General features: G+C 45.4%; 1 protein-coding gene across 3 annotated transcripts in view; it reads right to left on the bottom strand.

The window, feature by feature from the left end:
* The window catches only part of PHACTR1 (phosphatase and actin regulator 1), an 806703-nt gene that overhangs the window by 638569 nt on the left and 142212 nt on the right, over positions 1–25922 (bottom strand). The gene's annotated exons all lie outside the window — the stretch shown is intronic.

Raw genomic sequence — 25922 nt, 5'->3', positions numbered from 1 at the left:
CTACCTCTGTGTCGGCACTCGGCAGCCCGTCCATAATTGTATACTAGTATCCAATCCATCCATCTGCATTGTTTACCTGAGGTGCCTTTTAGTTGTGCCTATTAAAATATGGAGAACAAAAATGTTGAGGTTCCAAAATTAGGGAAAGATCAAGATCCACTTCCACCTCGTGCTGAAGCTGCTGCCACTAGTCATGGCCGAGACGATGAAATGCCAGCAACGTCGTCTGCCAAGGCCGATGCCCAATGGCATAGTACAGAGCATGTCAAAACCAAAACACCAAATATCAGTAAAAAAAGGACTCCAAAACCTAAAATAAAATTGTCTTAATCTTACTCACACAGTCAGCTACCTCATTGCGCCTCTTTTTTTCTTTGCGTCATGTGCTGTTTGGGGAGGGTTTTTTGGAAGGGACATCCTGCGTGACACTGCAGTGCCACTCCTAGATGGGCCCGGTGTTTGTGTCGGCCACTAGGGTCGCTAATCTTACTCACACAGCTACCTCATTGCGCCTCTTTTTTTCTTTGCGTCATGTGCTGTTTGGGGAGGGTTTTTTGGAAGGGACATCCTGCGTGACACTGCAGTGCCACTCCTAGATGGGCCCGGTGTTTGTGTCGGCCACTAGGGTCGCTAATCTTACTCACACAGTCAGCTACCTCATTGCGCCTCTTTTTTTCTTTGCGTCATGTGCTGTTTGGGGAGGGTTTTTTGGAAGGGCCATCCTGCGTGACACTGCAGTGCCACTCCTAGATGGGCCCGGTGTTTGTGTCGGCCACTAGGGTCGCTAATCTTACTCACACAGTCAGCTACCTCATTGCGCCTCTTTTTTTCTTTGCGTCATGTGCTGTTTGGGGAGGGTTTTTTGGAAGGGCCATCCTGCGTGACACTGCAGTGCCACTCCTAGATGGGCCCGGTGTTTGTGTCGGCCACTAGGGTCGCTAATCTTACTCACACAGCTACCTCATTGCGCCTCTTTTTTTCTTTGCGTCATGTGCTGTTTGGGGAGGGTTTTTTGGAAGGGACATCCTGCGTGACACTGCAGTGCCACTCCTAGATGGGCCCGGTGTTTGTGTCGGCCACTAGGGTCGCTTATCTTACTCACACAGCGACCTCGGTGCAAATTTTAGGACTAAAAATAATATTGTGAGGTGTGAGGTATTCAGAATAGACTGAAAATGAGTGTAAATTATGGTTTTTGAGGTTAATAATACTTTGGGATCAAAATGACCCCCAAATTCTATGATTTAAGCTGTTTTTTAGTGTTTTTGGAAAAAAACACCCGAATCCAAAACACACCCGAATCCGACAAAAATAATTCGGTGAGGTTTTGCCAAAACGCGTTCGAACCCAAAACACGGCCGCGGAACCGAACCCAAAACCAAAACACAAAACCCGAAAAATTTCAGGCGCTCATCTCTAATAAAAAGTCACCAGTGGCATTTACAGTGCAGGAGGGAGTCGCATGTCTAACTCCGCTGTAATCCTCTCATTTGTTAGACATGCGGCAGCAGTGATGAAGTGTCTGAGGAGAGTGGAGACTATGAGGGCAGCGGGCACAGTGGGTGATTTTTTGAAATTAAGTCTTAAGTGGGAGGCACGTGCTGTGCACATTAGTTCCGACATGCACGCATACGCCAAAATGGTGACATACTTAAAAAAAAATTTTATTGATTCATTTTTATTAATTTTGTTACAATAAATAGGAAAAAAGGGGCGCAGAAATAAATAGAAAAAGGGAGTGGAGGGGAAACAAGGAGGCTCATAGGCCCAGGTACATCAACATTGTTCAAGAAAAAGACAAAGAAAACACAATATGGTGACATACTTTTTTTTTTTTTTATCACCAGTTAGTTTTATTATGTTCTTTGGTTGCAAGTGAGGTATGTTACTTTTTAAAATATAACCGTGACAAGAATCACATAGACCAGATAAACTTCACCAGTTTCTTTATTTCTTTGTTAGGCAGGAGAGTACAGGGATCTTTCAGCATAGCAGCACAGGTTTACATTAGAGATGAGCGGGTTCGGTTCGTCGAGATACGAACCCCCCCAAACTTCACCTATTTTACACGGGTCCGAGGCAGCCTTGGATCTTCCCGCCTTGCTCGGTTAACCCGAACGCAGCCGAACGTCATTATCCCGCTGTCGGATTCTCGCGAGATTCATATTCTATATAAAAAGCCGCGCGTCACCGCCATTTTCACTCGTGCATTGGAGATTGAACGGAGAGGACGTGGCTACGTTCTCTCCCTGAAAAGCTCCATATCTGTGCTCAGTGTGCTGCAAATATCTGTGCTCAGTGTGCTGCAAATATCTGTGCTCAGTGTGCTGCAAATATCTAAGTTCTCTGCCTGAAATGCTCAATACCTGTGCTCAGTGTGCTGCAAATATCTGTGCTCAGTGTGCTGCATAGACCAACAGTATATAGTTGTACAGTACAGTAGGCCATTGGTGTATCTTGCAGCTCTGTGTCACTGCAAGTATCCATTCCATATCTGTGCTGCATTTTTGTGAGCAGTATATATAGTAGTACAGTGCAGCATTTTGGTGACCAACATTATATAGTTGTGCAGTACAGTAGGCCATTGCTGTATCTTGCAGCTCGGTGTCACTGCAAGTATCCATTCCATATCTGTGCTGCATTTTTGTGAGCAGTATATATAGTAGTACAGTGCAGCATTTTTGTGACCAACAGTATATAGTTGTACAGTACAGTAGGACATTGCTGTATCTTGCAGCTCTGTGTCACTGCAAGTATCCGTTCCATATCTGTGCTGCATTTTTGTGAGCATTATATATAGTAGTACAGTGCAGCATTTTTGTGACCAACAGTATATAGTTGTACAGTACAGTAGGCCATTGCTGTATCTTGCAGCTCCGTGTCACTGCAAGTATCCATTCCATATCTGTGCTGCATTTTTGTGAGCAGTATATATAGTAGTACAGTGCAGCATTTTGGTGACCAACAGTATATAGTTGTACAGTACAGTAGGCCATTGCTGTATCTTGCAGCTCTGTGTCACTGCAAGTATCCATTTCATATCTGTGCTGTATTTTTGTAAGCAGTATATATAGTAGTACAGTGCAGCATTTTGTTGACCAACAGTATATAGTTGTACAGTACAGTAGGACATTGCTGTATCTTGCAGCTCTGTGTCACTGCAAGTATCCATTCCATATCTGTGCTGCATTTTTGTGAGCAGTATAAATAGTAGTATAGTGCAGCATTTTGGTGACCAACAGTATATAGTTGTACAGTACAGTAGGCCATTGCTATTGATATAATAATATTACTGGCATTATAATTCCACACATTAAAAAATGGAGAACAAAAATGTGGAGGGTGAAATAGGGAAAGATCAAGATCCACTTCCACCTAGTGCTGAAGCTGCTGCCACTAGTCATGGCAGAGACAATTCAATGCCATCAATGTCGTCTGCCAAGGCCAATGCCCAATGTCATAGTAGAGAGCATGTAAAATCCAAAAAACTAAAGTTCAGTAAAATGACCCAAAAATCTAAATTAAAAGCGTCTGAGGAGAAGCGTAAACTTGCCAATATGCCATTTACGACACTGAGTTTCAAGGAACGGCTGAGGCCTATGTTCATGGCTAGTGGTTCAGCTTCACATGAGGATGGAAGCACTCATCCTCCCACTAGAAAAATGAAAAGACTTCAGCTGGCAAAAGCACAGCAAAGAACTGTGCATCCTTCTAAATCTCAAATACCCAAGGAGAGTCCAATTGTGTCGGTTGCGATGCCTGACCCTCTAAACACTGGACGGGAAGAGGTGGCTCCTTCCACCATTTGCACGCCCCCTGGAAGTGCTGGAAGGAGCACCCTCAGTCCAGTTCCTGATAGTCAAATTGAAGATGTCACTGTTGAAGTACACCAGGATGAGGATATGGGTGTTGCTGGCGCTGAGGAGGAAATTGACAAGGAGGAGTCTGATGGTGAGGTGGTTTGTTTAAGTCAGGCACCCAGGGAGACACCTGTTGTTCGTGGGATGAATATGGCCATTGACATGCCTGGTCAAGTTACATAAAAAAACACCTCTTCAGTGTGGAATTATTTTAACAGAAATGCGGACAACTGGTGTCAAGCCGTGTGTGCCTTTGTCAAGCTGTAATAAGTAGGGGAAAGGACTTTAACCACCTAGGAACATCCTCCCTTATACGTCACTTGGAGCGCATTCATCAGAAGTCATTGACATGTTCAAAAACTTTGGGTGAAAGCGGAAGCAGTCCACTGACAACTAAATCCCTTCCTCTTGTACACAAGCTCCTGCAAACCACACCACCAACTCCCTCAGTGTCAATTTCCTCCTTAGACAGGAAAGCCAATAGTCCTGCAGGCCATGTCACTGGCAAGTCTGACGAATCCTCTCCTGACTGGGTTTCCTCCGATGGATCCTTGAGTGTAACATCTACTGCTGCTGGCGCTGCTGTTGTTGCTGCTGGGAGTCGATCATCATCCCAGAGGGGAAGTCGGAAGACCACTTGTACTACTTCCAGTAAGCAATTGACTGTCCAACAGTCCTTTGTGAGGAAGATGAAATATCACAGCAGTCATCCTGTTGCAAAGCGGATAACTCAGGCCTTGGCAGCTGTGTTGGTGTCAGATGTGCATCCGGTAACCGGCGTTAGTTCACAGGGACTTACAGTACTATATGACTGTGACAGCCCACTGGGTAGATGTATTGCCTCCCGCAGCAAGAACAGCAGCGGTGGCACCAGTAGCAGCATCTCGCAAACGCCAACTCGTTCCTAGGCAGGCTACGCTTTGTATCACCACTTTCCATAAGAGGCACACAGCTGACAACCTCTTATGGCAACTGAGGAACATCATCGCAGAATGGTTTACCCCAATTGGACTCTCCTGGGGATTTGTGACATCGGACAACGCCACCAATATTGTGCGTGCATTACATGTGGACAAATTCCAGCACGTCCCATGTTTTGTACATACATTGAATTTGGTGGTGCAGAATTTTTTTTTAAATGACAGGAGCGTGCAAGAGATGCTGTCGGTGGCCCGATGAATTGCGGGCCACTTTTGGCATTCAGCCACCGTGTGCAGAAGACTGGAGCACCAGCAAACACTCCTGAACCTGCCCCGCCATCATCTGAAGCAAGAGGTGGTAACGAGGTGGAATTCAAACCTCTATATGCTTCAGAGAATGGAGGAGCAGCAAAAGGCCATTCAAGCCTATGCATCTGCCTATGATATAGGCAAAGGAGGGGGAATGCACCTGACTCAAGCGCAGTGGAGAATGATTTCAACATTGTGCAAGGTTCTGCAACCCTTTGAACTTGCCACACGTGAAGTCAGTTCAGACACTGTCAGCCTGAATAAATTCATTCCCCTCATCAGGCTTTTGCAGAAGCAGCTGGAGAGATTGAAGGAGAAGCTAAAATGGAGCGATTCCGCTAGGCATGTGGGACTTGTGGATGGAGCCCTTCATTCGCTTAACCAGGATTCACGTGTGGTCAATCTGTTGAAATCAGAGCACTACATTTTGGCAACCGTGCTCGATCCTAGGTTTAAAGCCTACGTTGTATCTCTCTTTCCGGCAGACACAAGTCTGCACATGTTCAAAGACCTGCTGCTGAGACATTTGTCAAGTCAAGCGGAACGTGACCCGCCAACAGCTTCTCCTTCATTTTCTCCCGCCACTGGAGCTGCCAGGAAAAGGATCATATTTCCAAAACCACCCACTGGCGGTAATGCAGGGCAGTCAGGAGCGAAAACGGACATCTGGTCCGGACTGAAGGACATGCCAACGATTACTGACATGTCGTCTACTGTCACTGCATATGATTCTCTCAACATTGAAAGAATGGTGGAGGATTATATGAGTGACAGCATCCAAGTAGGCACGTCAGACAGTCCGTACGTATACTGGCAGGAAAAAGAGGCAATTTGGAGGCCCTTGCACAAACTGGCTTTATTTTACCTAAGTTGCCCCCCCTCCAGTGTGTACTCCGAATGAGTGTTTAGTGCAGGCGTTCACCTTGTCAGCGATCGGCGTACGAGGTTACTTCCACAAAATGTGGAGAAAATGATGTTCATCAAAATGAATTATAATCAATTTCTCCGTGGAGACATTCACCAGCAATTGCTTCCAGAAAGTACACAGGGACCTGAGATGGTGGATTCCAGTGGGGACGAATTAATTCTCTGTGAGGAGGGGGATGTACACAGTGAAAGGGGTGATGAATCGGAGGAGGATGATGATGAGGTCGACATCTTTCCTCTGTAGAGCCAGTTTGAGCAAGGAGAGCTTGATTGCTTCTTTTTTTGGTGGGGGCCCAAACCAACCAGTCATTTCAGCCACAGTCGTGTGGCAGACCCTGTCGCTGAAATGATGGGTTTGTGTGCATGTCCTGTTTATACAACATAAGGGTGGGTGGGAGGACCCAAGGACAATTCCATCTTGCACCTCTTTTTTTATTTATCTTTGCATCATGTGATGTTTGGGGCCACTTTTTTTAAGTGCCATCCTGTCTGACACTGCAGTGCCACTCCTAGATGGGCCAGGTCTTTGTGCCGCCCACTTGGGTCGCTTAGCTTAGTCATCCAGCGACCTTGGTGCAAATTTTAGGACTAAAAATAATATTGTTAGGTGTGAGGTGTTCAGAATAGACTGGAAATGAGTGGAAATTATGGTTATTGAGGTTAATAATACTATAGGATCAAAATTACCCCCAAATTCTATGATTTAAGCTGTTTTTGAGGGGGTTTTGAAAAAAAAACACCCGAATCCAAAACACACCCGAATCCGACAAAAAATTTTCAGGGAGGTTTTGCCAAAACGTGTCCGAATCCAAAACACGGCCGCGGAACCGAATCCAAAACCAAAACACAAAAAATCTCCGGTGCACATCTCTAGTTTACATTAGTACACGTGCATAGGAGTACAGGATCACATCAGCACAAGTTCATAGCAGTACAGTATCACATCACATCAGTACAAGTCCATAGTAATACAGGTTCATCTTAGTACATGTCCAGTGGCCCTATCGTCCCTGCACCCCTTTCTGGATGCTAGTCACCATCAGAAGCATTGTTGCCTTGTGTTTGGAACCCTTTTAAAACACTCTTACAGGTGTCTGTAACCAACTGAACTACAGTAACACCTGACCTGGATTCTCATTAGCCATAAATGCTGCAATTCTAAATCCACGTCCGAACTGTGCTGTCTCTGCCACAAACTGTTATGCAATAAGGTTTTGTTTTTTTCACACATTCATTTTAAAGAATAGATTTGCTAAAACAGTGAAGAGACCTATTATAAACAGCAAAGAGCTAATTTTTGGGTCACGATCCCAACTCAGTAGGAACTCAATTCAAACACAACATCAAGTTGTACAACTGCATTCTATAAAATAGACTAGAATCTTTCACTTCGTATCAGTAAGACCTTAAAAATAAGAATTTACTTACCGATAATTCTATTTCTCGGAGTCCGTAGTGGATGCTGGGGTTCCTGAAAGGACCATGGGGAATAGCGGCTCCGCAGGAGACAGGGCACAAAAAGTAAAGCTTTACGATCAGGTGGTGTGTACTGGCTCCTCCCCCCATGACCCTCCTCCAAGCCTCAGTTAGGTACTGTGCCCGGACGAGCGTACACAATAAGGAAGGATTTTGAATCCCGGGTAAGACTCATACCAGCCACACCAATCACACTGTACAACCTGTGATCTGAACCCAGTTAACAGTATGATAACAGCGGAGCCTCTGAAAAGATGGCTCACAACAATAATAACCCGATTTTTGTAACTATGTACAAGTATTGCAGACAATCCGCACTTGGGATGGGCGCCCAGCATCCACTACGGACTCCGAGAAATAGAATTATCGGTAAGTAAATTCTTATTTTCTCTATCGTCCTAGTGGATGCTGGGGTTCCTGAAAGGACCATGGGGATAATACCAAAGCTCCCAAACGGGCGGGAGAGTGCGGATGACTCTGCAGCACCGAATGAGAGAACTCCAGGTCCTCCTTAGCCAGGGTATCAAATTTGTAGGATTTTACAAACGTGTTTGCCCCTGACTAAATAACCGCTCGGCAAAGTTGTAAAGCCGAGACCCCTCGGGCAGCCGCCCAAGATGAGCCCACCTTCCTTGTGGAATGGGCATTTACATATTTTGGCTGTGGCAGGCCTGCCACAGAATGTGCAAGCTGAATTGTATTACACATCCAACTAGAAATAGTCTGCTTAGAAGCAAGAGCACCCAGTTTGTTGGGTGCATACAGGATAACAGCAAGTCAGTTTTCCTGACTCCAGCCGTCCTGGAACATATTTTCAGGGCCCTGACAACATCTAGCAACTTGGAGTCCTCCAAGTCCCTAGTAGGTGCAAGGCACCACAATAAGCTGGTTCAGGTGAAACACTGACACCACCTTAGGGAGAGAACTGGGGACGAGTCCGCAGCTCTGCCCTGTCCGAATGGACAAACAGATATGGGCTTTTTTGAGAAAAAACCACCAATTTGACACTCGCCTGGTCCAGGCCAGGGCCAAGAGCATGGTCACTTTTCATGTGAGATGCTTCAAATCCACAGATTTGACTGGTTTTAAACCAATGTGATTTGAGGAATCCCAGAACTACGTTGAGATCCCACAGTGCCACTGGAGGCACAAAAGGGGGTTGTATATGCAATACTCCCTTGACAAACTTCTGGACTTCAGGAACTGAAGCCAATTCTTTCTGGAAGAAAATCGACAGGGCCGAAATTTGAACCTTAATGGACCCCAATTTGAGGCCCATAGACACTCCTGTTTGCAGGAAATGCAGGAAACGACCGAGTTGAAATTTCTTTGTGGGGCCTTCCTGGCCTCACACCACGCAACATATTTTCGCCACATGTGGTGATAATGTTGTGTGGTCACCTCCTTTCTGGCTTTGACCAGGGTAGGAATGACCTCTTCCGAAATGCCTTTTTCCCTTAGGATCCGGCGTTCCACCGCCATGCCGACAAACGCAGCTGCGGTAAGTCTTGGAACAGACATGGTACTTGCTGAAGCAAGTCCCTTCTTAGCGGCAGAGGCCATAAGACCTCTGTAAGCATCTCTTGAAGTTCCGGGTACCAAGTCCTTCTTGGCCAATCCGGAGCCATGAGTATAGTTCTTACTCCTCTACGTCTTATAATTCTCAGCACCTTAGGTATGAGAAGCAGAGGAGGGAACACATACACCGACTGGTACACCCACGGTGTTACCAGAACGTCCACAGCTATTGCCTGAGGGTCTCTTGACCTGGCGCAATACCTGTCCCGTTTTTTGTTCAGACGGGACGCCATCATGTCCACCTTTGGTATTTCCCAACGGTTTACAATCATGTGGAAAAAACTTCCCGATGAAGTTTCCACTCTCCCGGGTGGAGGTCGTGCCTGCTGAGGAAGTCTGCTTCCCAGTTTCCATTCCCGGGATGAAACACTGCTGACAGTGCTATCACATGATTTTCCGCCCAGCGAAAAGTCCTTGCAGTTTTTGCCATTGCCCTCCTGCTTCTTGTGTCGCCCTGTCTGTTTACGTGGGCGACTGCCGTGATGTTTTTCCCACTGGATCAATACCGGCTGACCTTGAAGCAGAGGTCTTGCTAAGCTTAGAGCATTATAAATTTACCCTTAGCTCCAGTATATTTATGTGGAGAAAAGTCTCCAGACTTGATCACACTCCCTGGAAATTTTTTCCTTGTGTGACTGCTCCCCAGCCTCTCGGGCTGGGCTCCGTGGTCACCAGCATCCAATCCTGAATGCCGAATCTGCGGCCCTCTAGAAGATGAGCACTCTATAACCACCACAGGAGAGACACCCTTGTCCTTGGATATAGGGTTATCCGCTGATGCATCTGAAGATGCGATCCGGACCATTTGTCCAGCAGATCCCACTGAAAAGTTCTTGCGTGAAATCTGCCGAATGGACTTGCTTCGTAAGAAGCCACCATTTTTACCAGGACCCTTGTGCAATGATGCACTGTTTTTAGGAGGTTCCTGACTAGCTCGGATAACTCCCTGGCTTTCTCTTCCGGGAGAAACACCTTTTTCTGGACTGTGTCCAGAATCATCCCTAGGCACAGCAGACGTGTCGTCGGGATCAGCTGCGATTTTGGAATATTTAGAATCCACCCGTGCTGTTGTAGCAGTATCCGAGATAGTGCTACTCCGACCTCCAACTGTTCCCTGGACTATGCCCTTATCAGGAGATCGTCCAAGTAAGGGATAATTAAGACGCCTTTTCTTCGAAGAAGAATCATCATTTCGGCCATTACCTTGGTAAAGACCCGGGGTGCCGTGGACAATCCAAACGGCAGCGTCTGAAACTGATAGTGACAGTTCTGCACCACGAACCTGAGGTACCCTTAGTGAGAAGGGCAAATTTGGGACATAGAGGTAAGCATCCCTGATGTCCCGGGACACTATATAGTCCCCTTCTTCCTGGTTCGTTATCACTGCTCTGAGTGACTCCATCTTGATTTGAACCTTTGTAAGTGTTCAAAAAAATTTTTTTTAGAATAAGTCTCACCTAGCCTTCTGGCTTCAGTACCACAATATAGTGTGGAATAGTACCCCTTTTCTTGTAGTAGGAGGGGTAATTTAATTATCACCTGCTGGGAATACAGCTTGTGAATTTTTTCCCATACTGCCTCCTTGTCGGAGGGAGACCTTGGTAAAGCAGACTTCAGGAGCCTGCGAAGGGGAAACGTCTCGACATTCCAATCTGTGCCCCTGGGATACTACTTGTAGGATCCAGGGGTCCTGTACAGTCTCAGCGCCATGCTGAGAACTTGTCAGAAGCGGTGGAACGCTTCTGTTCCTGGGAATGGGCTGCCTGCTGCAGTCTTCTTCCCTTTCCTCTATCCCTGGGCAGATATGATCTTATAGGGACGAAAGGACTGAGGCTGAAAAGACGGTGTCTTTTTCTGCAGAGATGTGACTTAGGGTAAAAACGGTGGATTTTCCAGCAGTTGCCGTGGCCACCAGGTCCGATGGACCGACCCCAAATAACTCCTCTTCCTTTATACGGCGATACACCTTTGTGCCGTTTGGAATCTGCATCACCTGACCACTGTCGTGTCCATAACATCTTCTGGCAGATATGGACATCGCATTTACTCTTGATGCCAGAGTGCAAATATCCCTCTGTGCATCTCGCATATATAGAAATGCATCCTTTAAATGCTCTATAGTCAATAAAATACTGTCCCTGTCAAGGGTATCAATATTTTTAGTCAGGGAATCCGACCAAGCCACCCCAGCTCTGCACATCCAGGCTGAGGCGATCGCTGGTCGCAGTATAACACCAGTATGTGTGTATATACTTTTTATGATATTTTCCAGCCTCCTGTCAGCTGGTCCTTGAGGACGGCCCTATCTATAGACGGTACCGCCACTTGTTTTGATAAGCGTGTGAGCGCCTTATCCACCCTAAGGGGTGTTTCCCAACGCGCCCTAACTTCTGGCGGGAAAGGGTATACCGCCCATAATTTTCTATCGGGGGGAACCTCACACACTTTATTTAATTTATCTGATTCAGGAAAAACTACGGTAGTTTTTTCACATCCCACATAATACCCTCTTTTGTGGTACTTGTAGTATCAGAAATATGTAACACCTCCTTCATTGCCTTTAACGTGTGGCCCTAATAAGGAATACGTTTGTTTATTCACCGTCGACACTGGATTCAGTGTCCCTGTCTGTGTCTGTGTCGACCGACTAAAGTAAACGGGCGTTTTAAAACCCCTGACGGTGTTTTTGAGACGTCTGGACCGGTACTAATTGTTTGTCGGCCGTCTCATGTCGTCAACCGACCTTGCAGCGTGTTGACATTATCACGTAATTCCCTAAATAAGCCATCCATTCCGGTGTCGACTCCCTAGAGAGTGACATCACCATTACAGGCAATTGCTCCGCCTCCTCACCAACATCGTCCTCATACATGTCGACACACACGTACCGACACACAGCACACACACAGGGAATGCTCTGATAGAGGACAGGACCCACTAGCCCTTTGGAGAGACAGAGGGAGAGTTTGCCAGCACACACCAAAAACGCTATAATTATATAGGGACAACCTTATATAAGTGTTTTCCCTTATAGCATCTTTTTTATATATTTCTAACGCCAAATTAGTGCCCCCCCTCTCTGTTTTAACCCTGTTTCTGTAGTGCAGTGCAGGGGAGAGCCTGGGAGCCTTCCCTCCAGCCTTTCTGTGAGGGAAAATGGCGCTGTGTGCTGAGGAGATAGGCCCCGCCCCTTTTTCGGCGGCCTCGTCTCCCGCTCTTAACGGATTCTGGCAGGGGTTAAATATCTCCATATAGCCTCCGGAGGCTATATGTGAGGTATTTTTAGCCAAAATAGGTTTTCATTTGCCTCCCAGGGCGCCCCCCTCCCAGCGCCCTGCACCCTCAGTGACTGCCGTGTGAAGTGTGCTGAGAGGAAAATGGCGCACAGCTGCAGTGCTGTGCGCTACCTTTAGAAGACTGAGGAGTCTTCTGCCGCCGATTCTGGACCTCTTCTTACTTCAGCATCTGCAAGGGGGCCGGCGGCAAGGCTCCGGTGACCATCCAGGCTGTACCTGTGATCGTCCCTCTGGAGCTGATGTCCAGTAGCCAAGAAGCCAATCCATCCTGCACGCAGGTGAGTTCACTTCTTCTCCCCTAAGTCCCTCGTTGCAGTGATCCTGTTGCCAGCAGGACTCACTGTAAAATAAAAAACCTAAGCTAAACTTTTCTAAGCAGCTCTTTAGGAGAGCCACCTAGATTGCACCCTTCTCGGCCGGGCACAAAAATCTAACTGAGGCTTGGAGGAGGGTCATGGGGGGAGGAGCCAGTACACACCACCTGATCGTAAAGCTTTACTTTTTGTGCCCTGTCTCCTGCGGAGCCGCTATTCCCCATGGTCCTTTCAGGAACCCCAGCATCCACTAGGACGATAGAGAAATAATTAAAAAAATATTTTCAACAGAGTCACCACAAATCTATCCTCACTTATCACATATAAATATAATTTGCAGTAGACATTAATTTACAAACAGTAGAAAAGCCATACTATAGTTGCAATGGTTCATAAAATAAATAAGATGCTGAGAAGATGTTTGACAAAATCTTATTGTCATATGTTATTCAGATAATAAAATTCCAGGGTGAGTAAAATAGTAGTTTTAGTTTCAGTCTCAATACCCACCTGGAAGAACCCTTCTTTCTCCCCAGGTAAACATCCATCCTGTTTTACATCTATTATTATAAGGTGAGCAAATGTTCAATGATCGTGCTTCATCTTAGGCTTTCTGATTCCTTGCAGTTCATTTACCAATACCTCCACCTGCAAAGTTTCCATCAGTCAGGGTCGACAATAATTACTATAAGGTCTACTTCTGACAGTTTAGGAAAATACAACACTTAGCAGAGGTGTGCAGATGGGCTGTCCATGATTAAAGCAGCTATGGGCCTAATTCAGACCTGATTGCAGCAGCAAAATTGTTCTCTAATGGGCAAAACCATGTGCATTGCAGGTGGGGCACATATAACATGTGCAGAATGAGTTAGATTTGGGTGGGGTGTGTTCAAACTGAAATCTAAATTGCAGTGTAAAAATAAAGCAGCCAGTATTTACTCTGCACAGAAACAAAATAACCCCCCCCAAATCTAAATTTCTCTGCACATGTTATATCTGCCCCCCCCCCCCCTGCAATGCACATGGCTTTGCCCATTAGAGAACAATTTTGCAGCTGCGATCAGGTCTGAATTAGGCCCTACATTTGCAGATGATGCTCATATCCATCTCACATGTAGACCACAAACATATACAAACTAAATGACAATGCTTCCAACAAAATAGGCTATGCGATTAATTTAGTGTAAACCATAAGCGTAGCTATCAATCAGATGCATCAGAAATATAGAACCACCCTTTCTCTTATTGGGGGTCATTCCGAGTTGTTCGCTCGCAAGCTGCTTTTAGCAGCTTTGCACACGCTAAGCCGCCGCCTACTGGGAGTGAATCTTAGCATAGTAAAATTGCGAACGAAAGATTAGCAGAATTGCGAATAGACACTTCTTAGCAGTTTCTGAGTAGCTCAAAACTTACTCGGCATCTGCGATCAGTTCAGTGCTTGTCGTTCCTGGTTTGACGTCACAAACACACCCAGCATTCGCCCAGACACTCCTCCGTTTCTCCAGCCACTCCCGCGTTTTTCCCAGAAACGGTAGCGTTTTTTCACACACACCCATAAAACGGCCAGTTTCCGACCAGAAACACCCACTTCCTGTCAATCACATTACGATCACCAGAACGAAGAAAAAACCTCGTAATGCCGTGAGTAAAATTCCTAATTGCATAGCAAATTTACTTGGCGCAGTTGCACTGCGGACATTGCGCATGCGCAGTAGCGACTATTCGCTCCGTTGCGACAAAAAAATAATGAGCGAACAACTCGAAATGACCCCCATAGTCAATGTCAAATATTTCCGCAGGTATTAGTAAAATAGCAATGGAAATGAAAACATAGAAAGCATTCAATGTGTCCTTTAAAATACACATACATAATTAAAATTACGAATTAAAATTACAAATAGGACATTCAAAAGCTGCTGCTTAGAAAAGACAATATTAAAATATTTTCAAAACATTTGTAAGGGTGAGAAAACAATCACAGCCTAAATATTCTTACCTCTTGTTTGTCGGTTATTACCAATACCCCTTTCACATCGCACAAATAACCCGGTACCGACACGGCATATTGCCGTGTCGAACCGGGTCAGTGTGCGATGTGAAAGCACACTGGGCGATTTAGCGGGTCGCCTGACCCGGTAAATCAACCCGGTAAAAAAGAAGGGTTTTACCCGGGTTGATTACCGGGTCAGGAGCGGTGTGAATGGGAGCCGTGTCGATGCGACACGGTTCCCATTCACAAGATAGGGAGAGGCGGCGCTGGAGATGAGCTCATCTCCCGACGCCGCCTCCACCCCCGCCCCTGCTGCTGCTGCGGCCTCCGTTGTCATGGCAACCGACCCGGTATATTGCCGGGTCGGGAAGCCTGCAACGGAGCGCAAATGCCGGATCCCACCCGGTAAGTACACGTTTGTCTTACCGGGTAGGACCCGGCATTTGCGGTGTGAATGCAGCACAAGTCTCTTTTACAATAGTATTGTTCCCATTTTAAAAGCACGTTGTAACTTTACTGCACGTTATGTTGTAACTTTACTGCAAATACAGTACATATATTTAGTAACAGTTTCTTATATAGCACAGCAAATTGCTTTGCGCTTTACAACTGGAAACAACAGTGATAGAACAAAACTGGGTAATTACAGACAGTAATAAAGGTAGGAAGGCCCTGCTCGCAAGCTTACAATCTATAAGGAAATAGGATTTGATACACAAGGATAGGTGTTATCTTTTACACCAGATTACAAAGGTTCTTGGTGGACTGTATGATATGGTCACCCAGCAATGTTGGCCAGGTTCAGGGGGGTGTGAAAGTGAAGAAAGAGTAAATATGTGAGGATATAGGTGGACTGTACTGAGGGGATGTAATTGGATAGGAAAGTTTATAAAAATTATGTGGAAGTTAGTTTTCAGATATCTATTGAAGGTTTGGAGACTAGAGGAGAGTCTTATTGTGCGTGGGAGGGCATTTGTGGGAGCAGCCTGAAGAAAGTCCTGCAATTGTTAATGAGAACAAATAATGAGTGTGGATGAGAGACGTCGATCTTGGGAAGAGCGAAGAGATCAGGTTGGGAGATATTTGGATATAAGCGAAGAGATGTACCTTGGTGTAGTTTAGTTAATAACCTTTTGTATATACAGTATAACCAAAACTGGATAAAGCAAAGGTAATCCATTCACTTGCAACCACTTGCAACAAAGCCACATTTACAATTAAAATTCTTGCAATAAAGTATTAATTTGTGCCACATTGTTTTCAAATTGACACACCCTTCACATATTGTATAAACAGCAGCAAGTTGGTCTATAGTTCAACTGCTCTTCATTAAAATAAAACCCTGATCTCCTTTAGCTTCATTTAATTAATTTAAAAACACTCCAGAGAGAATATCTATTTCCCAAATGGAGTAATTTAGCAACATTTTCGCAGACCAGTAAAGTAAATAGGCGTGTGACTTCATAGGGAAGGGGCGTGACAACAATTATGTCCAATGTAGTTGTGCACCCAGTAGAGTTTGCCCCCTGTAGCTGTGCCCCCAGTAGATTTGCCACCTGTTGCTGTGCCCTCAGTAGTTTTTCCCCCTGTTGCTGTGCCCTCAGTAGTTGCGACCCTGTAGTTTTGCCCCCTGTTGCCGTGCCCTCAGTAGTTTTGCCCCTGTTGCTGTGCCCTCAGTAGTTGTGCCCTGTTGCTGTGCTCTCAGTAGCTGTGCCCTCAGTAGATGTGCCCCCTGTTGCTCTGCTCTCAGTAGTTGTGCCCTGTTGCTGTGCCCCAGGTAGCTGTGCTTACAAAAAAATAAAACATACTCACCAGCCCTGCTCCTGCTTCCAGACCACTGCTGCTGTGCTCCGTCTTCAGCTGCCGTTCCTCAGATCTATGGGAGAGACGTCATGACACAGACACTAGAGGTCAATTATGACCTCTAGCGTCTGACGCCGCTCCCACAATTCCGTGCAGTGTTCAATGACGTCAGACGCACCGCACGGCACCAGTGGGAAGGGACAGGCGGCGGTGGTAGTGGCGGCGGCGATAACGGCACCCCCAGGATTGTGGCGCCCTGGCAAAAATCATGTTTGCCCGCGGCAAGAACCGCTACTGATTAGATATATAACATTGTCTAAAGGAATGCGATCATGATAAAATGTTTTGGCTTATTATATAACATTACAGCATATATATAATTGCATACCCAGATACCCCAGGCAAAAACATACTGTAGTGTACGTCCATATAGACTGCTTGCTTATTCAAAGTGGACTGGATCAATATAATGAGCCAGTGACACTGTGGTGGAATTCAATTGTAAGCAAGGTAAAACCCCTCGCTTACATTAGTTTCGGATTATCGCAGGTATGCGCTCTCCCGATACCTGCGGTATCCAATGGAAAAAAAAAATGGTTGTATGTTTTTCAGTGCTGAAAACCCCATGTGGCGTAAAAAATAAAATAACTTAAAAAAAAATACTCACTTGTACGGAGCTCTCCGGTGGTCTCCCCTCCATCTTTTCACTCGAGAGGGGGCTGCTGGGAGTCCACAGGGGTGCTGGGAAGCACAAGGGCTGCTGGGAGATGTAAAAAAATGCCCCCCCCCCCTTCATAGACATACAGTACTAAAATGTAAATATTAGCATGTGTCCAAAAAAAGGGGCATGGTCTTGCTACAATGGACGCGACTTCACTGCAATGGGGCATGGCCTTGTAGCAAAAACTACCTTACACCCGGTATTTGACCTTGCACCCCCTCACATTGGCCAACAAAAGGAAAAAAAATTCCACCATATTATGCTCCACACAATAATGCCCCTTGCACCATGTTATGCCCCACACAGTAATGCCCCTTGGACCATCTTATGCCCCACACAGTAATGTCCCACACAGAAATGCCCCTTGCACCATATGCCCCAAACAGTAATGCCTCTTGCACCATATTATGTCCCATAGTTATGCCATGCCCTGTGACTTTAATATATGCCTCGCATAATAATGCCACACTATTACCTGCTCATTGTCAGGGGTTTCATGCCACTGCCTTCCTCTAGCTGCAGCCGTAATTTGCACTCCCCCGCCATGTCTCAGCGGTCCTGCGGTTTGGCACTTTCGGGGACGGCTGTTTGCTTGTGTCTCTAGTAAATGTCCCTCCCAAAATGGCCAACTCCTCCTCTAGCATCCTTCATATAGTAACTGTCTCCTCTGAGGTGGCAGACATTTTAGGAGGGACATTTTAAACAGTATGCCATGCGGACGGTCAAACCACATGTAATACTGTGCAGACACTGGCCGCAGGTGTCCATGTGATTGCACGGCTCACCCAGCCCTAAAAATGACCCTGCTTAGACACACACATACTGTACATAATCACACACATACATAATACAGTTACCTTCATACAGACAATATAGTGTTCCCCCTCCCTCTCACCTTACATGGTAGGTACGCTCACTGTCTGTAATAACTCTTCCGTTCCCTTCTCTCTCTTCCCATGCTGCTGGCTAGCACTGACTCTGAGTGCTGTATAGCCCTGCCCCCTGTTTCGACTCCACCTCCCTTTCAGTCTCCATTCAGTTTAAAGTCTTGCAGTGCAGTACTGATACACTGCAGCTGTAATTAATGGGCAGGGGGGCCTCTGAGGTGACATGCCCCCTGTGGTCCCCTTAATATGACTATGTGCTCCAGAGTCAGGTATATGCAACTACGGGCAATGCAGTCGAATCACCACTTGCGGATAAAGGTGATAATTGGGTGTAGGGAAAGTTTAGCAAGAAAGTGTCAAGGACATGTTGAAGAAATTGCAGGCTATGCAGATTTGCACATAGGCAGAATTAGGTCTGTTTGCAGATGGATCTCTTGCATGGGCCACTCCAGCCATTTGAAGGACTCACCAAGCAGCTCCAACTTTTCGTATTCTGCTCAGCCGGCATGTTTAGACAGGGCATACTGCAAGGTTACACCTCTGTGATGCGTGTCCACTCCCCTGTGACACGTGGTCATGTCCCCTTTTTCGTGCACACACATGCCCACATGGCAACAGTGATGGGGACAGTTTTTAGTCCTAGTACATCCCTGACAACAGCTATGAAACCAAGTGTAAAGATTAGATATCTGAATTTAGTTCATGCACACAATCTGGGTACATTTACAGCCAACTTCCATTCAATTAGACCAGGCCTGGCCAACCTGTGGCTCTCCAGCTGCTGTGAAACTACAAGTCCCAGCATGCACTGCCACAGTTTTGCTCTTAATCAATGCTAGAAATGTGGCAGGGCATGCTGGGATGTGTAGTTTCACAACATCTGGAGAGCCACAGGTTGGCCAGGCCTGAATTAGACCTTTGGGAATTTGATTATTTTTAAATTATTTTAACTCCTACATGTTTATTAACAAACCACTGACCTTCTACATTCATGTACTATGCTAGTTACAGTACATTCACTTAATAAACACTGAAGTGCTATTTTTTGCATAAGAAGACTTTGACAGTGTGTTGATGACAGTTTGTTAAATTCATAATCCTTTTTAATTGCTGAGAATACATTCCTCATCAGATAATAATATATACAGTTCATTTGGCATTTTAAAAGTTTTACCTATGCAGTGTTGCACCTCCAGCTAATGTATACATGTCAACAGGGCCTGAATCAACGGGGGTTGGGGGAGTAAGTTAAAATGCTTGAGATGATGATTTGAATGTCTGTATAGCTATTTATGTATGTATACTGTATGTATATAAATAAATTACATGAAAAAAATACTGTGTCATGATTTGTTCATAAACTTGGAAATTAGCAAACCAGCAGTGATGCTTTCCACATCTGGCTCGACTCAAAATTAAGCCACTCTTACTTTCCAAATCCACTACGGGGTAAATTTACTAAGCTCTGTGTTTGTCCAAGTTGGCAAACACTGGAGCATTTGTTCAAACAGAAATACAAAACATGGATGGATATTGACATACGATCAAATACATCAATGGCTAAACTTGGATGTCTTTTCCATAGACAACAGTGATATTTACTAAGAATCATTTCTGCAAACAAACCCGTGAATTGTGCAAACTTGGATCAAAATGCACTTTTCAATTAGACGCACCCCTCAGCAGTGTGTTCAGTGAGATCCGTGCAGAATTCTCTGATTAAATGTGTACAAGGATAACCACATAGGATACAATGTAGCAGTTCTCACCATAGACTTCAATGGCACGATCCCTCATTAAAGTCTATGGGAGTGGTTTGATTGACAGTGCAGCTGATCACAGCCAATCACCGGGCGACTTTTATAGACGCGTCCTCTGATTGGCTTTTAATGACAGAAGTCACCCGTGGAAGTCACGTAGTGCAAGTGTATGTGGACATGTCCACATGTCCATCTGGTTCAGGTTTGCGCTTTGTTATTTTTTTAACCACTGGGATGCCTATATGGACTGAAGAGGACCTGATCTACGCTAGGAATAGCTGAATATGGGATTTTTTTTTACAGGTTACATGGTTACGACTTGGAGATGAATGAACATGAATGGCAACAGGGATTGTAGGTAAGTAAGTACTGTATGTAAGGGTGGGGACTATAGTAAACAGCGGTCCCCTCAATGCTCTGCATGCTGGTACTTGTGGCTGTCCAAGTACCAGCATGTGGGGGAGGCTTGCTTGGAACTGTAGTCCATCCTGCAAAAGACAATATTAGTTCTATTGTTTACACTCTCTAATGGACTATCAACTCAGCACTCACCATCCAGGGGTGCCGGGGATAGCTCCAATCTTCAGACCTGGCCTCGGGTGTCTTGAGGGGGAGTGACATTCTCCCTGGGAACCCCCTGACCAGGGCTGACTAGTTGGGTGGGTTACGTCCAGGGGACTAATATAAGGGTGACCCCTGGCTGTAGCATTACCTCTCTGACTAGTGAAGCCGAGTGCTGGTTTAGAAAATAAGGATTATCCCTATGTCCCCCCCCCCCCCCCCCCCGTATTTTTAGCACCAGTCCCGGACCAAGAGCCTGGTGCTATTACTTAAAATGGAGGGGCACCTAAGCAGGTGATGCTGACTTTCGTGGCTAATTGGCCCCCAGGGGATCAATTATCTGTAATAATTTACCACGGATAATTGAATTCCCCACAATGAGCCAGATATACTAAGCCTTGAAAAGTGATTAAGTGGACAGTGATAAACTACCAACCAACCACCTCCTGTAATTTTTCAAACAGGGCCTGTGACATGGATGTTAAGAGTTGGTTGGCTGGTACTTTACCACTCTCCACTTTATCACTTTTTAAGGCTTAGTAAATTTGCCTATTCATCAAAGCATACCCTCCCGACGTATAACCTAGTCCTAAGGCCGCTCCTCCAACCCCTGCCTCATGCCTTGAACATCTCGGCTTTGCTTAAATACTGCCATCAGGCTACCTCCTGCTTGCTTGCACCTCAAGTTATCTGTCTGTCGACCCTTCCCACTAGATTGTTAGCTCTTCAGAGCAGGGCCCTCTTTCCTCTTGTTATCTAAGCCCTCTTCTCGACACATTTCACTTGCAGCTCTCCCCTACTCAGCAACCATCTTTACCCGCTTTTTCTCCGGCTGGTAAATTCTCATCTCCATCTATGGCCATCAGCTCCTAGTAGTACGATGATCACTCCTTCACTACTTACATCTGAGCTGCATTATGTCTTGAGAATTGTGGTGCTCCTTGTTACCTGTATTGTATTTCTGTTATTTATCTACTGTAATGCTAAGTTTAGTCTCCCTGTGCTGTCCTTTGTACGGCGCTGAGAAACACCTGTGGCGCCTTATAAATAAAATGTAGTAATAATAATAATAATAATAATAATAATAATCTGGCCCAATATGTTGTTGATTGTCGTTTCCTACATTTTGGACTCTGGATGTATTCCATTTTTGTTTGCTAGAATCATCTGTGTTATGTGTTTGTGATTGATTTAAGCTGGGTACACACTGGACAATATATCGTCCGGGCTATTGATCGGTCGGAGATCAACTGGTGTGTACACCTGATATGTCTGTGAACGTGAACACAGCAGAGCCAATCCTGCTATATCTCTAGATACAGATGGAGGCATGCTCATCTATCCCTTTAATAAGATTAACTGAGTCAGAGCAGTGGGACTTAATCCCCTGCTGTATTGTTCTCTCTGTATTGTATTGCAGCTGAGAACAATAGATAAAAGGATTATGCTAATGAGCCATGGTGCACATAGGCGCAGCAGAGAAGCCAAGATGAGCATGGCTCCATCTGTATATCAGTGCATCTGGCTGTGTACGGGCGACCCAATGACTGCCCAGACACTTGCTGCAGGGACTGATGTCACAACAGGCAGCCAAATTCAAATGCCTGCCCTGCTGTGATGTAAGGACCGACATATCGAATGGTTGATTGATAAGTGTTACCTAATCAACTGCTTAGTTGGCATGATGGCGGGTTGTGGGACAAGTTACTCCAGTATGTACCCAACTGTAATTTAGTCACCTGACTCTTAATAGTTTTTTTTTTTTACTAATATTGAAATGAAGGAGGCACTGAAAATAATCAATAGCAAATATATGAGAAACATCAATAAGTATGTTTAAAGAAAAAAACATTCTAGTATTGTTTGCATCTAAAGCAGCAATCTCATGAACAGGAGAGCTTTCTCAATACAGCACTTAATGGAAGACTTTAACAAAAATCTAATCACCATTCATTATTGTTTTGTATCTTCAGGCTGAGAGACTATGGGTCACTGAGCTCTGTCTGTACTGAGCTATCCCCAGGGTCGGATAAAGGGTCACATGGACCTGGGGCTGAAAATGATCAAAGACCTATTATGAGAAGCAGAAGAGGTGTGACCAGTGATGTGTGGGTGTGGTCAGTGCCATGTAGACATGTACTCCCCCTACACTATCAGCCCCATTGTCTCCCTAAAATATGTAAAAGTATTAAAATTGCAATACATTGTGAGGAAAATATAAATACCACTTTAATACCTATGATTTGTGGGCAGCCATGTCGACAGATGGTGACTGGTAATTATCGTGTTGTCATGACCTTGGGCCTATTTTATGTGGAGCCCCAAAAATGAACTAAACTAGTAAGTCTGATACAAGAGATTCTTATGTCCACAAAGTTTCCATGTGGACAGATAAAAAGAGATAAAAAGAGACAACATAGTGCAATCTTGTCAAATATACAAATTCCCCAGGCTTAAAAATAAGCAGAAACATGATCAAGACCTCATATATTTCAATAACAAAACACACCTGAAAGTGTGCCAGTCTCCCCTTTATACACACTCTAGAGCAGGACCATGGACAGACAATGGGTATATTCAATTTATGTCGGATCCTTTCTGACTGAAAGGACCCGACATCTCAGTATTCAATGAGCGGCCAAATCCGACAGGACTAGGGAAACAGTCGGCCAAATCCGACAGGATTTGGCCATTCCCGACAATGCCAATCCGACTTTTTTTCAAGTCGGATTGGCATTGTTGGAAACGGGGCTAAATAAAACCTGTCTGATTTGGCCGCATTTCTGATAAAACACGTGGATCCACGGCTATTCCGCCAATCCACGTGTTTTCCGACAAGTCGGGATTGCCGACCTAAAAAAGTTTCCGACAGGACAACAGTTTCCAATTACAATTGAATACACCCCTATATGCACAGATCTGGGGGATCCCTAGAGAGAACCAGAACCATTCAGGTGTTTTTTTTTTTTAATACCTCAAAAATATTTTTTCCCATTATTTACTGTTTCCCTAGTCTGATGCTAAGTGGAAGGGGTGGGGCTTGAGATTTGCTCATAAGGGTGGGACTGCCTGGTCATAACAGACATCCTCGCAACCAATCAGATTAGCTGCCACACTGTGCATCTTTTTAGAGCTGCAGCCAGGGAGCTCCCTCAGTTTCCTCTCAGTCAGAGGTGTCGGAATGAGGAGGGGCAAGGTATCAGCTCACCCCTTCCAAACATTTATGAGGGGTGCCAGTCAATGAATTGGGCCGCCCACAGGATGACAAATATATTTTCTTATTTGCCTGCAATATTGTTTTGACTGCTTGGCCAGATAGAATTTAGGAACCTGGGACACATAAAGTAGGCTGGTGGGCAACGTGTTTGGATGAAGTAAAGGACATTAATGTGAGCAGAGCCGGATTAAGGGGGGGGCCCGGGGGATACGTACCCCGGGCCCCCCTTTCCAAAAGGGCCCCCTGCCACACCGCAGATCGGATCTCTCTTCCGATCCGATCTGCGGTGCTGTGCTCCCCGGCTCCCGTCCTCACTGCACAGCTGCACACAGACAGGACAGCTGAGCTGAACGACGGCTCAGCTGTCCAATAATGTATCAATGAAACAGCCTGCGTGCCCAGCCAATGACTGAGTGGCAGGCTGCTTCATTCATACTTTATTGGACAGCTGAGCCGTCGCTCAGCTCAGCTGTCCTGTCCTGTCTGTGTGCAGCTGCTGCAGTGAGGACGGGAGCTGGGGAGCACAGCATCGCAGATCGGATCAGAAGAGAGATCCGATCTGCGGTGTGGCAGGGGGTGTGCTGCTTGGGGAGGCAAATATATATATATATATGTGTGTGTGTGTGTGTATATATATATATACACACACATATATATATTTTTTCTTTCTTTCTGCCTTCTCTATTAGGGGCCCCACTCTCTTAAGTGCCCCGGGCCCCCCATGGTCTTAATCCGGCTCTGAATGTGAGTAAGCCTCAGGGGTGCATGTGTGTGTTGGCATTGCCTTTATGGTGGTGGGGGATAATGGACAGTATGCAGTGACAGTGCAGGAGGATGTGTTGTTGTTTGATTGTGATTGCTGCAATAGGGGAACAAGTGCAATGTGTTGAAGCATGGAATGGCCACACCAGTGGTGCAAGTAGATTTTTTTTCTTACGGATAGATTTTTTTTCTTACTGATAGTAAAAATGGGTGTGGTCACATGTCATGGGGGGGCGCGGTCACACAAAACTAGGGGAATGGCTACATGACAATAGGGGCATGGCCACATTATGCCACACACCGTAATGCCCCTTACACATTATGCCAAACACCGTAATGCCCATTACACATTATGCTACACACCATAAAGCTTATTACACATGCCAGACACTGTAATGCCCATTTCACATTATGCCACACTGTAATCCCTATTACATATTATACCACACACCGTAATGCCTGTTACATATTATAGCACACACAGTTATGCCACTGACACCATTTTATGTCCCACACACAAAAAGGCCCCTTACAAATTATGCCCCACACTTCTATTTACTTGCTGCCAGGGGTTTCATGGCAAAAGATGCAGTTTCTGCATCTTCTCCTGGTGGCACCAGCATTCCCTTCTGGGTAACGCTATACATGCAATGACGTAATTATACATGTTGCGCCCCCAAATAGCATTTTAGTGCTGCTCCCATGCATAATGCCCTTTGTAGTGCCACTTACACGCATAATGCTCCCTGCAGTCCTGCTTACAAGTATAATACCCCCTGTAGTGCCGCTTACACATACAATGCCTCCTGCTGTGCTGCTTACATGCATAATGCCCCACTAGTGTCAGTTACACACATAATGCCCCCTGCAGTTTCGCTTACACACATAATGCCTCTAGTAGGACATACCGCCCTACATGCTCGTCGCCAGGGGTTTCTTGCTCATTGCCAGGTGTTCCATGTTCATTGTCAGGGGTTTCTTGCTTGTTGCCAAGGGTTGCATGCTCCTTGTGGAGACACAGCACCCTGCGGTGCTGGCGGTGGGCTGGTGGTACTGCGTACCACCACCATATTTCTTAATGGTACTCCGTACTACCCTAAACCACCCTACTATCAGCACCGGGCCACACCCACAGTAGTAACACACTGCTTCCACATCTCTGGTGTTAGCAATGCTGCACTAGTAATTGTATGCAACTTTCATGAGTAAGCAATTAATGTGCTCTAGTGTGATTACCCACTAAGAGTTGATTGCTTACTATAGCATACGTAAAAGGTGATATGATGAGTGTATCATCTGCTATTTTGCTGGTAACCGTGAGATATACAGTAAATAACATAAATGGTTAAACGGTGTAAAATAGTAGAAGAAGCCCATTTGTACTAACGCTAATCCAGACCCTTTATGTAAATAACTTAGACAAAATTATGCTTCATTTCATGCTAAAAAAAAAAAATCAAAACATAAAGCACATACTTTATTTTTCTTTTATTGTCCTTTCTCTTAAAACAGCTATTTCATTTCTTGTTGTTTTATGAAAT

The sequence above is a fragment of the Pseudophryne corroboree genome, chromosome 5 (genome assembly GCF_028390025.1).
Source record: "Pseudophryne corroboree isolate aPseCor3 chromosome 5, aPseCor3.hap2, whole genome shotgun sequence".
Lineage (NCBI taxonomy): Eukaryota > Metazoa > Chordata > Amphibia > Anura > Myobatrachidae > Pseudophryne > Pseudophryne corroboree.
This window is presented reverse-complemented; position numbering and strand designations above follow the sequence as displayed.